The following is a 16,254-nucleotide window of genomic DNA, read 5'->3' on the forward strand; positions in this document are numbered from 1 at the left end:
ACGGTGATATATTCAAACAGTTTTTGAAATTGGATAATAATTGTGACCTCTAAAGGGACCACAAGCGAAAAACGCGGTTTTTCGTACAATTAGAGACCATAATTCAGGAAGTTACCATCCGATACGCGCAAATATCGAAAGGAACCAAGATCTTTCGGTTATAAACATCAAAATCAGATGATAATTGTATGACCCCCAGAGTGTCCACAAGCTAAAAACGTGATTTGTCGTACAACCAGGGGCCATAATCCATGAAGTTTCGATCCGACTACATGCCAGTATCGCGAGGAACCGAGATCTTTTGGAGATAAACCTATATTTCAAGTTTCGTCAAAATCGGGCAAGAATTGTGACCAGTAGAGTGTCCACAAACAAATTGTGGACGTATGGACGTATGAAAAGGTTAAACTTATCCCTGGGATCAAAATTGCCGTCCTGCATAAGGCTGGAAAATTAGCCAACACAGATATCGAACCCGAAGCCTCCAGTTGAGTGATCCAGCGCCAAAAACAACAAACCGCCGTGGGCTCCCACGTACATTATAACAATACGAGGGGAAGTCAATAAGTTCATAGAAGTGAGCATTGATACACCCCTGAAGAAATCATCGTTGATGTCATTATCGAGATGGGCCATCTGACGACAGTTTACAGACATAAACAACCCTTCCCGATCAATCATTAACTTGAGATATACCGCCTGGTGAACACAGGTACCCTCCTGTAATCATGGAAAGTTCTAAAACTGAGCATCGTGCGGTTATCAAGTTTTTCGCGAAAGAAGGGGTGAATGCGACCGAAATACATAAACGTATGGCCAATGTGTATGGGAAGGAAACCCCTCAATATTCTACAGTTGCAAAATGGTCAGCTGAGTTTAAGCGGGGTCACAGCTCGTAATTTGAAATCACACTTGCGTGGTACAAGATTTGGCGATGATGATGAACTCAAGGCAGCTACTGAGGCGTGGCTTAGGGGCCAGTCAGAAGACTTCTACCGCAAGGGCATAGACAGTCTCAAAGACAAATGGGCAAAGTGCATCGAGTTCCTGTAGCAATGGGGTTTAACGTCCACTCGACACAAACTAGGTCATTTCGGGACTAACATATGGTCTAATTTTATTTCAATAATTCGCTTGCGTGAAGGAGTCTTTAGCAGTGGGAGGAAACCGGGGGACCCGGAGAAAACCCACGAAATAAAATTGAACCATGTGTTAGTCCAGAAATGATCCTAGTCTGTGTCGAGTGGACATTAAACCCCATCTCTCCTATCTCTCTCTCTCTCTCTCTCCATACCGCATTAATAATGCATTCTGATAAGATACCGTGTAAATATAAAGATAGTTAATTACCTGTGGTCAATTCAGTGATCCCATATACTAATACCATACCAATAAGGGCAATAAGCTGCATTGTCATCTTGTTCCACAACTTTCCTTCAGAATGACCCTGTCTCTGGTATTCAATTGACGCACTGAGCTGTTCCAAAATAATAAAATAAAGATCTTGAAGTTGTTTGCGATAATGTATGTATCGATAAGTTTTAAAATACGGGATTATTGAATCTGTGGACCATAGCTGAGGTAACTCATATTGTCACTTTTATACTTACAAATTCTAACCATAAGACCTTGGGAATCAGACTAGAAAACATTAGAGACTTTTCTCTACCCAAATGGGGTTTCGAACCTATCCACTAAAGTCACTGCTCGACGGCCTCGATAAATCATGAAGAGGTGAGATGGTGAATAGCCTACCTTGTTACTGATGACAAGTGTTTATTCCACTCGAACTAATATTTAATAGATCGAAAGCTATAATTTATTGTCTTTAATACATCTCTTCTGTTTTATACCTCTCTATTTCAACTGTCTTTCAACCAGTTTTAATCAATCAAATCTATTCTAGAAAAGGCCCTTCCCTGTTGTGTAGTCTTACTGTCTGAGAATCACTAACAACGCGAATCTAATAAATTCTAATTCGAGAGAAACAATGTATGATGTTTTCATCTTTCTTTGTATTTCAATTCAATCCTAAGATTCAGATTTCTATATTAAAGACCGTCTGTCTTCATTAGCCACAGGCATTTTGAAAGAATTAAATTAATCTTCTTACTGCTAGTAAATATATAATATATACAATTAATACAATATATACAATAACTGGGGATTAAGTGAGCTAATCCCTTGCACACAAATTGGTCGTGACGTATATAATAAAGAAATCTGAGTAAAAAGCAGATCTATATTTCGTTTCGTTTATTTTATATACTTTCCATGGCCTACACTACATGAAGATCTGACCAGTTGTACTGGGAGGTCGCGTCAGGGGTCTTACGAGCGGCTTTTGACCCTCCGGCGTCAAACATTGATTAATCAATCAGCGTTGACGTTTCTAGGGGTTTACCCACAGTTCCGTACAAAGCACGCCAATAACACGTCGTAACAGATCGTTTCATTGGCTAATTCCTTACATCAACTAGAACTCCTGTTATAAAACAACTCTTTCAGATCCTAGTGTAGTGAAGACAAGTAAAACAAAATTTTGAACTATAAAAAACGAAACGAAATAGGATCTGTTTTTTGATTAGATTGATAACAATGTAATTTTTAATCAGTTATATTCGGCGAAATATGCGAATAGTCTTTGGCGTCTGATTATTGCAGTCTACATCGGTAATATTTCCATACATGGGATATGTTTAGCCCCTTTCATTGAGTCGCTTTCTACATTCCGGCACACGATTCGTGTGTCAATTTCAACATTTTCATTCAGTCTTAAATATTGGATATCAAAAGCCCAACTTTCCACTGTAAGATAACAACAACAATGTTGATTTAAGTGGCTAAGTGGGTAAGACGCTGGCTCGCTAGCCTGGAGGCCGGGTGTTCGATCCCTGCATTGGGCGAGAAAGTTCATCCAGATTTTCCAGCGTTGTTCCCCCTTGTCAGTGATGCCTGACAAGGACAGCTGTCTAGTCGTTCGGATTGGACGAAAAACCGAGGTCCCGTGTACACATTGGCGTGCACGTAAAAGATCCTTTGACAGTTGGAATTCGATATAAGAGTAGGCCGTAGTGCCGCTGTCCGGGCAAAATTTCCCTCATTGCACACTGTATGGCGTATGCCCGTCTTCATTAGCCCAGTTCGGAGCAGAATAGTAGGACGTTAAACCCCATTTCATTTCATTTTCAAGTCGACAGATAATTCGTGTGTTCAATGTCGAAGACTGAATGATGTTGAGTTAAAGACTTAGCTCCTGTAAAATACACCTTCTTACTACTGTCTAGGATTCTTTTACGTACACAGGACCTATATTTTCGTCCCATCCGAACGACTAGACACTGCCCTTGTCAGGCCCTGCATCACGGAAGAGAAACTTTCTCGGTCAACATCTAGAGGTAACCGGAGACCTGTTTGTTTGCGAGCCAATATGTTCTTGAGATAAGATAATTACACGTAGACCTGTTTATTTTATCCACTATTGTTATCATTTCAATAAAATAAAATAAGTCTAGTTGTCATTAACGACTGGCGTCAAATGTTCGTTACTTTACTGGCTGATCCTATAGACAACCAATATGTAAATAAGGCTGTCGGATGTGGCAAGAAATAATTCCTTTTGTCGAAGAAAGAAGGATCACGGTGACAAATAGACGGTAAGGATTCTAAAATAGCCTTAGAACTGAGATGGAAGCAAAATACAAATTTTCATATTAGTTGTCTAAAGCATCCGCCAGTAACAGACTTAACGTAATAGGAAGCATCCAAAGGCATATGTTGTAAAAACATGTTTTCTTTTTGTTTTAGATTTTTATACGTCCACATAAAGATACCCCTGTCTGTCCGTCCACAATTTGCTTGTGGACATTCTACAGGTCACATTTATTATCCGACTTGGACGAAACATGAAATATAGGTGTATCTCCCAGTGATTCCGGTTCCTTTAGATATTGGCGCATATCGGACAATAGCTTCATGGATTATGGCCCCTGCTTGTTATATAGAGAATCTCCCACTCGTCTTTATATTGACCCATTGTTTCCATCAAGGCCAATTAAATAAAAATACGTCCTTTTTAATAAGAAAGAAGTTACATTTAATAAGAAATGAACTGTTCTTTGAAAATAAAATAAAAAAAGTTCCTTTTTGATTGACCAATCAAATTCATGTAAAGCGATATCTCCTTAGATTATGAAATTTATCACACAAGCGATATCTACTGTAGAATGTATTATTGGGTGATAAATGAAAAATCTCCTATTTTTAGCTTGATCTCTATCCATCTCATGCAAAATGTGGGCGTATTTTGCATGGCAACCCCTTGTTTAACTTAAAAGTGTTTATATCAGCCCATACTGACATTGGTATCTTGTCTCAAGCACGTATTAAAGGGCCATTATGTAAGATTTAGATAATTAGATAATGAATATTCTGAATATTAGATAAAGAGCTGACCGTTCTCGCTACGCTATTTTAAAAAAAGATAATGCAAAATGAATATACTGAAAATTTCATACATATTACTTTATTTTGAGCGAAGTTATCAATGGTTGCAGTTTTGAAAAGGTGTGTCATTCGAGTTTTAGCCTTGCTTCTCCATTTTCAAATTGAATCATTAAATGGCCGAACCGTTCAAATCTACTTAAACTCGGCGCCATCCGGGTGGCATCGACAGTTGATTATGGTCTTGTGATGTTAATTAATGTCTAATTAATAATTTGAATAACATTAGAAAGACCTGCACTAGCCAGATTTAGCTCTTGAACAATGCCTGTCTAATTGACAAAACAACGTTTGTACAAAACAGGACGAGGCAGGTTTTTGAATTTGACAATACAATATTTATTATTTAAATTCTGAAACGTTTCCTTTTTATTTCCACCTTGAAAAATGTTTGTTAATTACCTGAAATAATTATCCGTAAAGATGGAATATTAAAAAGTATAACTAATACAATACTATAAATTATATAAAAAAATACCTTTTAACATGGATATGAAAATCATAAAGTTACTTAATTTAAAGTAGCCAAGTCTCTAACTCAATATCATCGTCCACAGGCTTCGATATTGAAAACACGTATCATTTGTCAATTTAAATCAACATTGATGTTGTGATCTTACCAGGAAAAGATGGGCTTCCGATATCCAATATTTAAGACAAAATAAACATTTTATTATTAGTGCACGAATCATGTACCACAATGCGTTTCAGTGCCATTTGTAACAAGAGACTCGAAGAACGGGGCTAGACATATTCCACGAGTCATGTCAAAACGGTAACGCCATATAATTATCTGGAGAGCATGTGCAATAAATACTATCGATATAGACTGGAATAACCAGACGCTAGAGATTACCATTCGATTGAGACTTCTGGCGTATTTTGCCGAACATAATTGAGCAAAAACGGATCGGATTGAATGTAAATCAGTTTATATACATTCATATTACATTATTATATGCGTTCCGTCCCATTTGTGTCAATTTCTAGGTGCCAAATATTAGCGATTTAGCCCCTTTAAATAAATAAATAAATAAACGACAAATACAAATTAGTACATAGTAACTGTAATAAAAAATAGCCTCATTAGTTTAATTCCGTATCTGGTTTTCATGTTTGTGTAATGAAATGGCTTATTTTAGTTGACAATTGAATCGATTCTGAACTGTAGGTAAACAGTTTATTTTCAAACAAAAAGCGCGAGTATAGATGATTCATTTAAGAGCTAAATCTGGCTCTTACCGGCCGCCTTCTTCTGGCTTCATTTAGACATTTTTTTACATGGCGAACCTACGCCATTTTATACTTTAACGATAATGTGGAAAATCGAGACGTAGCAGTGGCAATTTACAATCGAGACTATTCATGCTAAATCTGGTCAAAAACTTCGCTCAGAATAAAGTAATATGACTGAAATTTTCATAAAAATTCCTTTCTTTTATCTAATTTTAAAGGACAATATTGGAAAACGAGAAAAATAGAAAAATCCCGAGCATTCCCCCGTTTTTATTCATTCTGTTCTTAATAAAAACATGGTAATGCACGGACTTTTTCTAATTTGTTCGTTATCTTTTATCTACTGACAGTCAATTCTATTTTTGAATTGTCAGATATCCTCTCACCGTCTCATATAATAACTTTTCAACTTCAATTGGATTATCAGTCAAATGAAATTCGATCGTTTGTCTGTTATCGCTCGTTACTTCAGTCAGATATATAGTAGGATAACTCGTGTTTGTCATGTTTGTCGTCACTTTCCGTTTCTTCACGTGCTTGTTACACATCTCCCGTGGCAATGATCTCTGTTCATTATTATATGCGTTGCGACTAATTTGTGTAAATTTCTAGCTCCGAAATATTAGTGATTTAGCTCCTTTAAAATAGTGGTGTTTCACATAACTATTTTAGGGACAATTTTAACTAAAATCAATTTTAACTTAGGACAGCCGTCACCTTCTCCTAACTTAAAATCGCAACATTAACAAACATTGATTAGAGCTACGTCGTTAGATCTATTGCTACATATAGATATATTTGGAATAATGATAATGTTGCCAATGGCCCGGGTCATATAATTTAAACATACTGTCATTCACAAAAATAATTGTCTGCGATATCACCTCGGTGGAAGCGGACGTAAAATACAACTAACCCATCACAAAAATAATTTTCATTCAATTTCGGGGGATCACGTGGCTAAGTGGGTAAGACGCTAGCTCGCTAGCCTGGAGGTCGGGTGTTCGATCCCTGCATTGGCCGAGAAAGTTCATCCAGATTTTCCGGCGTTGTTCTCCCTTGTCAGTGATGCAGGACGGAGGGGCTGACAAGGAAAGCTGTCTAGTCGTTCGGATGGGACGAAAAACCGAGGACCCGTGTACACATTGGCGTGCACGTAAAAGATCCCTTGGCAGTTGGAATTCGATATAAGAGTAGGCCGTAGTGCCGCTGTCCGGGCAAAATTTCCCTCATAGCACACTGTATGGCGTATGCCCGTCTTCATTAGCCCAGGATAGGAGCAGAACAGTAGGACGTTAAACTCCATTTCATTTCATTCAATTTCGTTTCATTGCATGGGAAATACAGCTGCGGCCCAGCCGTTTATTTTATTGTAAGGCAATATAAGCAATTAGATGTCGCCCCAAATTAAAACCCCAAGAACAAAAAAAAAAAAAAAAAAAAAAAACCAACCAAAACCAAGACTCTTTGTTTTTATTTTATATATTACCATATGATCCAAGTATTAATTATACAGTGGTTTAAAATGAGAGAGAGAGAGAGAGAGAGAGAGAGAGGGTTCGCCATACGTCCATTCGAAACAAACTAGGTCATTTCTGGGCTAACATATGGCTTAATTTTATTTTAATAATTCACTTGCGCATAGGGGTCTTTGGCAGTGCGAGGACCCGGAGTAAAACCCGAGAGATTGGACAGACGGTCATACTCCTTGTCACGTACAAGCGCGGAATCAAAACCACGCTACTTGAAACTGTTATTTCGGGACTAACACATGGTTCAATTTTATTTCAATAATTCGCTTGCGCGTAGGGGTCTTTAATAGCTGCAGGAAACCGGAGGACCAGGAGAAAAACCACGAGGTTGATCGGGCGACCCTACTCTCTGTCACGTACAACCGGGGAATAGAAACACCGCCAGTCACATAATACTAAAAGACACGTCATAGGCAAAGCATTTATGGCTTTGGGGTTATGATGATTTATATAGGAGCCGAGGGTATTTTATATTGGACAAAAAAACATTTTAATTTAGTAAAATAGATAGGCATTATCCAATAAGGAGTGTGGCACTTTGGCATTTTCAAAGTATTATTGAAAGGGTCCATGGGACTGACATTTCAAATCAAGGCAAATAATATTTGGAATGTGTTTAACCAGTTCTATCACATATGTCATAATGACTGGCACCAATAATGTCCTTTAATGGAAAACGATCAAGATTAGACAATAATTAAATTCCTAATATGTTATAGATATTGCAAAAGAATAGGTTTAAAATAACGGAAATGTGTCAGAGGTTTTCGGGATAGCATTCTATATGTGATAGAGGCAGTGATGGGGTGCCGCCTCCTCCTATCTTAAACTCATGCCATGTATAAATGTATGTTAAAGCTACAATTTCATATTTTTAAGTTATATTAATAAAATTTATTAAAATAAAGCCTTAAAATAGATGGTATCCATAAACCGTCCTACCTTGTTAAAAAATAACCCTATTAATCCTATAATTCACTATTGCCAGCTGAGAAATTGGCAAAAATATCATTTTCAACTTCAAATTCCAACGTTTGAAGGTAGCTAATGCATGGAGGCAATAGGAAAACAAGCGAGGTAATTGTGTTATTATTTCCTGTGTCAATGATTTTTAAGGGTGGGAAATAATGCCCATGGTCGTATAATAGTGAGTTGATAACCTATTGAGCCAAAGACATAGAAATAATTATGTTTTGACTTTCTTAGAAAATATGAAATTCTCGCTTTAAGTAGGTGTGTCACAATTTTAATATTAGGAGATTGGTACTTACTTAATGCTTCGTTCACATTATTTACCTAATGATCCTATGGCTATGGCAAATATATAGGCAAAAAATAAGAAAGGTAAATGCAACAGTGCTAGAGAATTTCTGAAAAACTGTATGTGACAGAAGCAGTGATGGGGTGCTACACTCAGTCTTTTGAATTTATATCTATGCCGTGTTTGTTGTTTAGTTTGGCTAATTGCTATATAGCTATGTTGCCCCTATTACTAGGCTAATCAGACTTGATATTTAATCTTTATTGTTTGGATACTGGTCAAAAGTCACACAAACATGTAAATAATAACTGGATGGCATATAAACAAGAAAATTCTGAATGTGTGTGTGGGTGTGGGTGTGTGTGTGTGAGAGAGAGAGAGAGAGAGTGGATCGCCCTGGTGGCATCCTCTGTCCAGTTTAAAACTTTGTGATATAAAACCGTTTTGGGTCACAAAAGACTCTGAATTTTTATATAATGTTTTTTATCCACTTTCGAATTGAAGGCCCAAAGTTAAACTATTTAACTGTATTGTCAATAAATTTCCATGAGACTATCAAATGCTTTCTCAAAATCGATTAAAAGGACCATTCCGCTCAAATTTTGTTGCTTTGTTTCAAACAGTATGTCGTATAATATACGAGTTTATCACCCAATAATAACTTCTTTTTTTTTTATTAAAAATGAACTATTGTTATTCAATTGACCTTGATGGAAACACTGGGTCAATATAAAGGACTTTGCAATGATTGAATTGCTGTCAAAAAATGATGTTCAATCCATTTCAGTTTATTGAATAAAATATTGTTTAAACTAAAAAATGATGTATCACTACGCCGTAATGTTCAGAAAAAGTGAAATCTACAGCAAAGAATTATATTTATCTATTTGTGCATGTAAGAAGGGATTGGGTGATACATAGAATCTCCTACTCGTCTTTTTTGATATCAAAAAATATCAACACTCGTTGATAAAGTAAGAAAAAACTCGACAGAGCCTCGTTTTTTGTTACTTTATCAACTTGTGTTGATATTTTTTGATATCAAAAAAAAACTGGTAGGAGATTCTCTATATATTCCCCAATGTACCTCCGGAATTAAAACCGTTTTGGTCTTCATGGATTATAATTCCAAGGACGTTTTTTATCCTGTTTGAAATAAAGGCTGATATTAGTGTGATTGGTCTCCAGTTTTTTTAGTCTGTTTCTACGTTTCCCGGGTTTTTGGTAGGCATTTAATCATGTCTTGTTTTTGTATCAGAGACAATTCACCAACTTGATACGAGTAGTTTATTGATCTATGTAGTAATTGTCCAATATCTTTCCAGAAGAATTCAGAAGTGAAGCCATCTAGGCACGGGCTTTTGTTATTTTTCATAGATTTCATTGTTATTACATAGTTCAACGTAAGATATTTGACCTTCTATTTGGGGATCATGTGGCTAAGTGGGTAAGACGCTGGCTCGCTAGCCTGGAGGTCGGGTGTTCGATCCCTGCATTGGCCGAGAAAGTTCATCCAGATTTTCCGGCGTGATTCCCCCTTGTCAGTGATGCAGGACGGAGGGCCTGACAAGAACAGCTGTCTAGTCATTCGGATGGGGCGAAAAACCGAGGTCCCGTGTACACATTGGCGTGCACGTAAAAGATCCCTTGACAGTTGGAATTCGATATAAGAGTAGGCCGTAGTGCCGCTGTCCGGGCAAAATTTCCCTCATAGCACACTGTATGGCGTATGCCCGTCTTCATTAGCCCGGATTAGGAGCAGAACAGTAGGACGTTAAACCCCATTTCATTTCATTTCATTTGACCTTCTATTGATTCACTGTCTATGTTTGTCAATCTATTAATATTTATATTTCCAAGGCAGTTTTGAAATTTAAGGGTTTCGTATTCTAAGTCTTTATTTGTATTCAAATTTGAGTAGAATTTTTTTATTTCTAATAGAATATTATTTTCTTGGTCACATGTTTTTTTGACCATCTGTGATAATTAACTCTTGAATATTTTTATTTGTATAGTTTCTTTTTTTCAAGTTTACAGAAATAGGCAGTATTTTCTTTCACCATGTTCAACCCACCTTGCCCTTCAACGGATTATTATACCATCGATTTTATTTTCTGACATTGTCTAATTCTACAATTACATTATTATCTTCAAGATGTTCATAATTTGCTTCTTCTGATTTCAAAATTTGTTTCTCAATATTTTTTTTCTTTTTCAGTTAGCTTTTTCTACTATGTGCAGAAACCCTCGGGGCTATGATCAGACAAAACAAACAAATAAAGGGAATAACAATCTTTAATCAAGTATATAAAATATCTCAATACGCAGATGATACTACTTTGTTTTTAGATGGCAGTGAAGAATCTCTAATACAATTCATGAATAGACGTAAACTATTCTTTAAAATATCAGGACTAAGAGTTAACATAGGTCAAATTACAGAATCCAGATAGAAATTATGCAATAACTTTGGATTTATTTTGAGTAGAAATCGATTCACATCTTTGTGGGGAGGGGAGGGGGTGTCGTGGGTTTTCTCTGGGTCCTCCGGTTTGCTCTCACTGCTAAAGACCCCTACGCGCAAGCGACTTAATGAAATAAAATTAAACCATATGTTAGTCCCGAAATGACCTAGTTTGTGTCGAGTGGACGTTAAACCCACTCTCTCTCTCTCTCTCTCTCTCTCTCTCTCTCTCTCTCTCACACACATCCTTGGGAATTAATTGTAGTACAAATCTGGAGGAAGTTACTGAAATTAATTTCAATGCGAAATTAAAAGTTATCGAAAATTTATGTCAAATATGGAATGCTCGTAAATTAACGCTAATTGGCAAGGTAACTGCACGCAGCGATCCATCTACGTCATACTTCGAGATTATGATCACTGCCCTAGTTACCGTCCATTTAAAACGCTCACGTGATCATTTTGGGGCGGGACTTATCGACTGGACTATTGCTTTGTGTACACAACATAGTAAACATAACCCGATCAATAACTAATTTTACCCAAGCGTTAAAACTAACATGGTTTAAAAGGCTAATCCACAATGGAGAGTAAAATCCCTGATTTAAATTATTTGACTGGTACTTGAACAAAGTACCATACAATATATTTACAGTTGGATCAGAATGGCTCCGGTCAATAAAAATAGGGACTATAACGTTTTGGAAGGACGTCCCGAAAGCCTATGCAGACTATGCTTTCAAAGTTTGCAAAACCCATAATGGAAAATGTACACAAATTCCTTTGCAACCCTTATGGTTTAATGCTGATATTAAGTTCTATTTTATAAAAGATTGGTATAATTTAAAGAATTAGAAATATATATGATATCTTGGAGGAAAACTCAAATTGATATATAAATTGAAAGACACATCCTTCCAATAAGAAGCACTCAAACTAGCAATTCCAACAGAGTGGAAATTAAGCCTATTATCACAATACTTTTCACCTCCGCCGCAACCAATAAGACCTATACCACCAGAATTTCTTTTCAGTGAACAAAAGGGTTGCAAACACGTTTATACTCTAATAACAGAAAATGATAGTGGGGAATTGAGCCCGGGGCCGTAGCCAGCTCATAAAATTTGGTGGGGCTATAAAATTTTTTGGTGGGGCTGAGGATGTGGCCGAAGACGCGAGCCAGGGCGGGGGCTCTGGTGGTCCTCCCCCATAAAATTTTGAAAATTTGGTACTCTCTCCTCGCATCTGAGTGCATTCCTGGGCCTCAGGCTGATTTTTCTGAAATTTCCTTCTTCGATTTCTCACGCAGATATCATCGTGAGGGTAGTAGAGAGTGTCTTTTGATTTACGCGGAGAGCTCTAGGCCGCGCAATACAGCTGTAGTATCAAATTGCAAGTGAACTATAGGTACTCTATTATTCTATTCATTTAATGACAGTATAGACTGCACAATAGGCACCTTATGTTAGACACAATAGGCACCTACATTTTAGGCGCCCGTAGGCAGCCTACATCGAGTGTAGGCAAATGCAAACATTTAAACCGGCGCATTGTAGGCGAACAAATAAACCAGGGTCTCTTTTAAACCCGTAACCCGGGTATAAAAGGGCAGGTCCCAGGAAATGGCGACAAATTATGCGCACCTACATTTTAGGTGCTCGTAGGCACCCTACATCGGGTGTAGGCAAATGCAAATATTTGAACCGGCGCCTTGTACCCGTAACCCGGGTATAAAAGGCAGGTCCCAGGAAAATGGCGACAGATTATGCAGCCTCTGGTACCATCAAGAGCTCGAGCTAATTTGAACTCTTTCTTCTTCCTATAGCGTGCCGGTGGCGGTGTGGTTAACGATGTAGTCACGTCATCAGAAGACGATGGTCTCTTTCTAATCACACATCGCAATCTTAAAACGTTCAAAAATGTTCTGCCTGTGCAAATGGGTGCGACGAAAAACCGAGGTCCTCTGTACACAGTGGCGTGCACGTAAAAGATCCCGTGAAAGTTGGAATTCGATATAAGGGTAGGCAAAATTTCAATCATAGCACACTGTATGGCGTATGCCCGTCTTCATTAGCCTAGTTCGGAGCAGAACAGTAGGACGTTAAACCCCATTTCATTTCATTTCATCTCTAACAAGGGTTTGAATTCCCAGAGAACCTTTCTGGACCAACACCGGGATTGAAAACGGGATAGTAGTGAACTTGCCCCTTAGTCACTGAGCCACCGTGGCTCCTCCCAGCCTAGAAAAATATTACAAGAATTGACTTCAAAATAACGAGTATTTATTTTTATTATAAAAATGGTATCATCAGCATATAAATAGATACATACATATAATATCCTCAACCCATCACGTGATTACTGACGTCATAAAAAATGATTTTATTATAAAAAGTACAAAATTACAGCAACAACAAATCGAGTATTATTATAAAATAGATGCAATATCGTTCTATTGCATGGGCACTGGCCCCCTTCCCGCGATTTTAGGTGCCCCTTGATTCAGTTCATATTATTAAATAACAGTGGCAATTACCTAAAACATGAGCCTCCTTAATTGTTAGCAACATGAGTGATGGATCGGAGCCCTCCTGTGTTTAATTGACCCTTGGAACTCCCCTTTTACAGACAAAACTATTTCATCAATGGTGAGTGAATGACCCCACCCCGAACAAAATTTTAAGGGAAGGTGGAAAGGTCTCCGATTGCTTTTCCCTGGAGTCTAAAATGTTTTTAAGACGGTCTTGTTCCTCTGAAACAGTCCTCGTGTGGATATGAAAACTGGTCAGATGAGTGTGAGTATATCTATAAAAAAAAATATGACATAACATTTACGTAAAACTAACGATCAATGTTACCTGGGCTATATCCATAAAAATGTAAACAGAACACTGTATGGTGTTACCTCCTCAAATCCGCTAATAATACTGTGAAGTTGAGGTCCGAGAATAAAATATAACATCCCCTACTAAGGGGAGATAATGAGTTATACGTCTTGACTGAGTATGTTCCAATATTCCCTTACCAGTACAATATAAATACCCATGCTGTAATATCCCTTCCAGTTCAATTTAAAAAATTATGTTGCTTAATTGGGAAATAAACAAGAAACAAACAAACCCTGATCATTAATGGCAGATAAAACAGGGTTAAAATTCAACCTAGGTAGGAGCCAGTTTATACATAATCTAAGGGAGATAATTTATACTTTACATATAATGGAGCATAATGTTGTTAGGCCACATACAAAAATATATTCTGGTTCTCAGAGAATGAAGTGCCACTTAAAAAAAAAACTGTATGATTCGTTTTTATTTCAAAAATAAAATATAAAAACTGTGTCATTAATTATCGCAAATAAAAGTTTTAGAGGAACTAACTGCAGAAATGTGTTGTAATCTCATGTATGCAACCCTGAAATTTACGTACAATTATAAATAATACTGGATAATCATATACAATCCTATAAACATGACGAAATAGGTCTATGATAAGTCAGTTAGCCCAGGAGCAATCATCCTTGCTATCCCCAGTGGTCTCACTCCGTTCTACTAATCTACTAATCTCTAGTCATAATAAAAACTTTGCTCAGTAATAATAGGCTAAGACTTGTTTGTAAATTGTTTTTTGATTGGTTGGTAGAATCAAGCTACGATCAAGAGAAGATAGTTTGAATATGTGAATACTAAATGGATAAAGTGGGGGTGTAGAATGGAATACGGCCATAGGGGATATCAAGGATGAGCAGCAAGCCTGTGACAAAATAAAAGTGCATAAATAAAAACCACCATTTTTGGTTCAGACTGTCTGACAACCAGAATATTTTTTGTATGGCCTTAATTAAAGCCACTAATGCTCAAGTAAATAAGACTTTAAAGTCTCTTGTCGACATTTGCGGGATTTGAAGAGAGATAGAGAAATGGGGTTTAACATCCACTCGACACAAACTAGGTCATTTTGGGACTAACATATGGTTCAATTTTATTTCAATAATTCGCTTGCATGTAGGGGTCTTTAGCAGTGGGAGGAAACCGGAGGAACTGGAGAAAACCCACGAGATTGGAGAGGCAACCCTACTCCTTGTCACGTACATCCGAGGAATTGAAACCACGTCAGTTGACTCAATGACAGACCTTATGTGTGGGATTTGGAATCCCTTGTAAACTACAATGTCGTGAATGTGGAATCTCTACAAGGGAACGTTTAACATTTACGAAGATATGATGAATTAAAAATGTCACAATAATTCGGCACTTTCTGTAGAACAAATAAGTGTTGGGCCTCTTATTTATTCCATTGAATCCAAGTTGATTCAATCTGGTTAAAACACAGATCCTATTTTGTTTCATTTTTATAGTTCAAAATTTCGTTTTACTTGTCTTTACTACATAGTGTAGGCCATCGAAAGTATAAAAAATGAAACGATATATAGATCTGTATTATAATCAGATTGAAGTTGATTTATTTTGCTTTTGTTTTCTTAATTAAATGATAAATAACATATTATCGGAAAAATCCACAAATGGTATTGGTGAATATAAACAGGTTTAAAGCCAGCATCTAAAATGAACTTTAATCCCCAGTTAAATAAAATGTAAATGGGGAGATAATTTGTGTCTTATTTCACAATGGAATCAGTCCACTCTATTATCACTTCTAATAAAAATTTCATGAAACAATGTAGTGCTATTTAACCAGATGACTAAACTGTAAATTAAATGTATATGCTGTATAAGGATTAAATTAAATGTAGGCCTTAAGGCCCGGTATTTTAACAAGGGATTATCATTTATAAGTAACAAGTAACATAATTAAGGGGGAGATAATCAGTATTTTAAAGAAAGGATTATCTCCCTTGTTTTAAAGTATCATCATGAAAAGGGTGATAATCAGTATTTTATCAACTTATTATCGCCCTTGTTATAAAGTAACATCATTCAGGGGGAGATAATCAGTATTTTAACAAATGATCACTGCCCTGTTTTAATTGTAACATCATTACGGGGAGATAATCACACAGATTATCTACCTTTTTGGGAATGCTCGATTGTCAGTCTGGAACGTCCCGAATTGACAAAATTGCAATCAAGTGATACAGAATTCAGTCCTATCACCGTTCTGTCAGTCCCGACGAGGGAGGTGTTGTGAGTAGCCTAGAATCTTTAGGTAATTAAACACAACGAATATTTTTCTGCTGTCCTGGTTGGTTGAGATAATTTCCTTGCATGCATTGTAGTCCCAAATCTCGGATTTCACTC

Source organism: Patella vulgata, chromosome 2 (genome assembly GCF_932274485.2).
Source record: "Patella vulgata chromosome 2, xgPatVulg1.2, whole genome shotgun sequence".
Taxonomy (NCBI): domain Eukaryota; kingdom Metazoa; phylum Mollusca; class Gastropoda; family Patellidae; genus Patella; species Patella vulgata.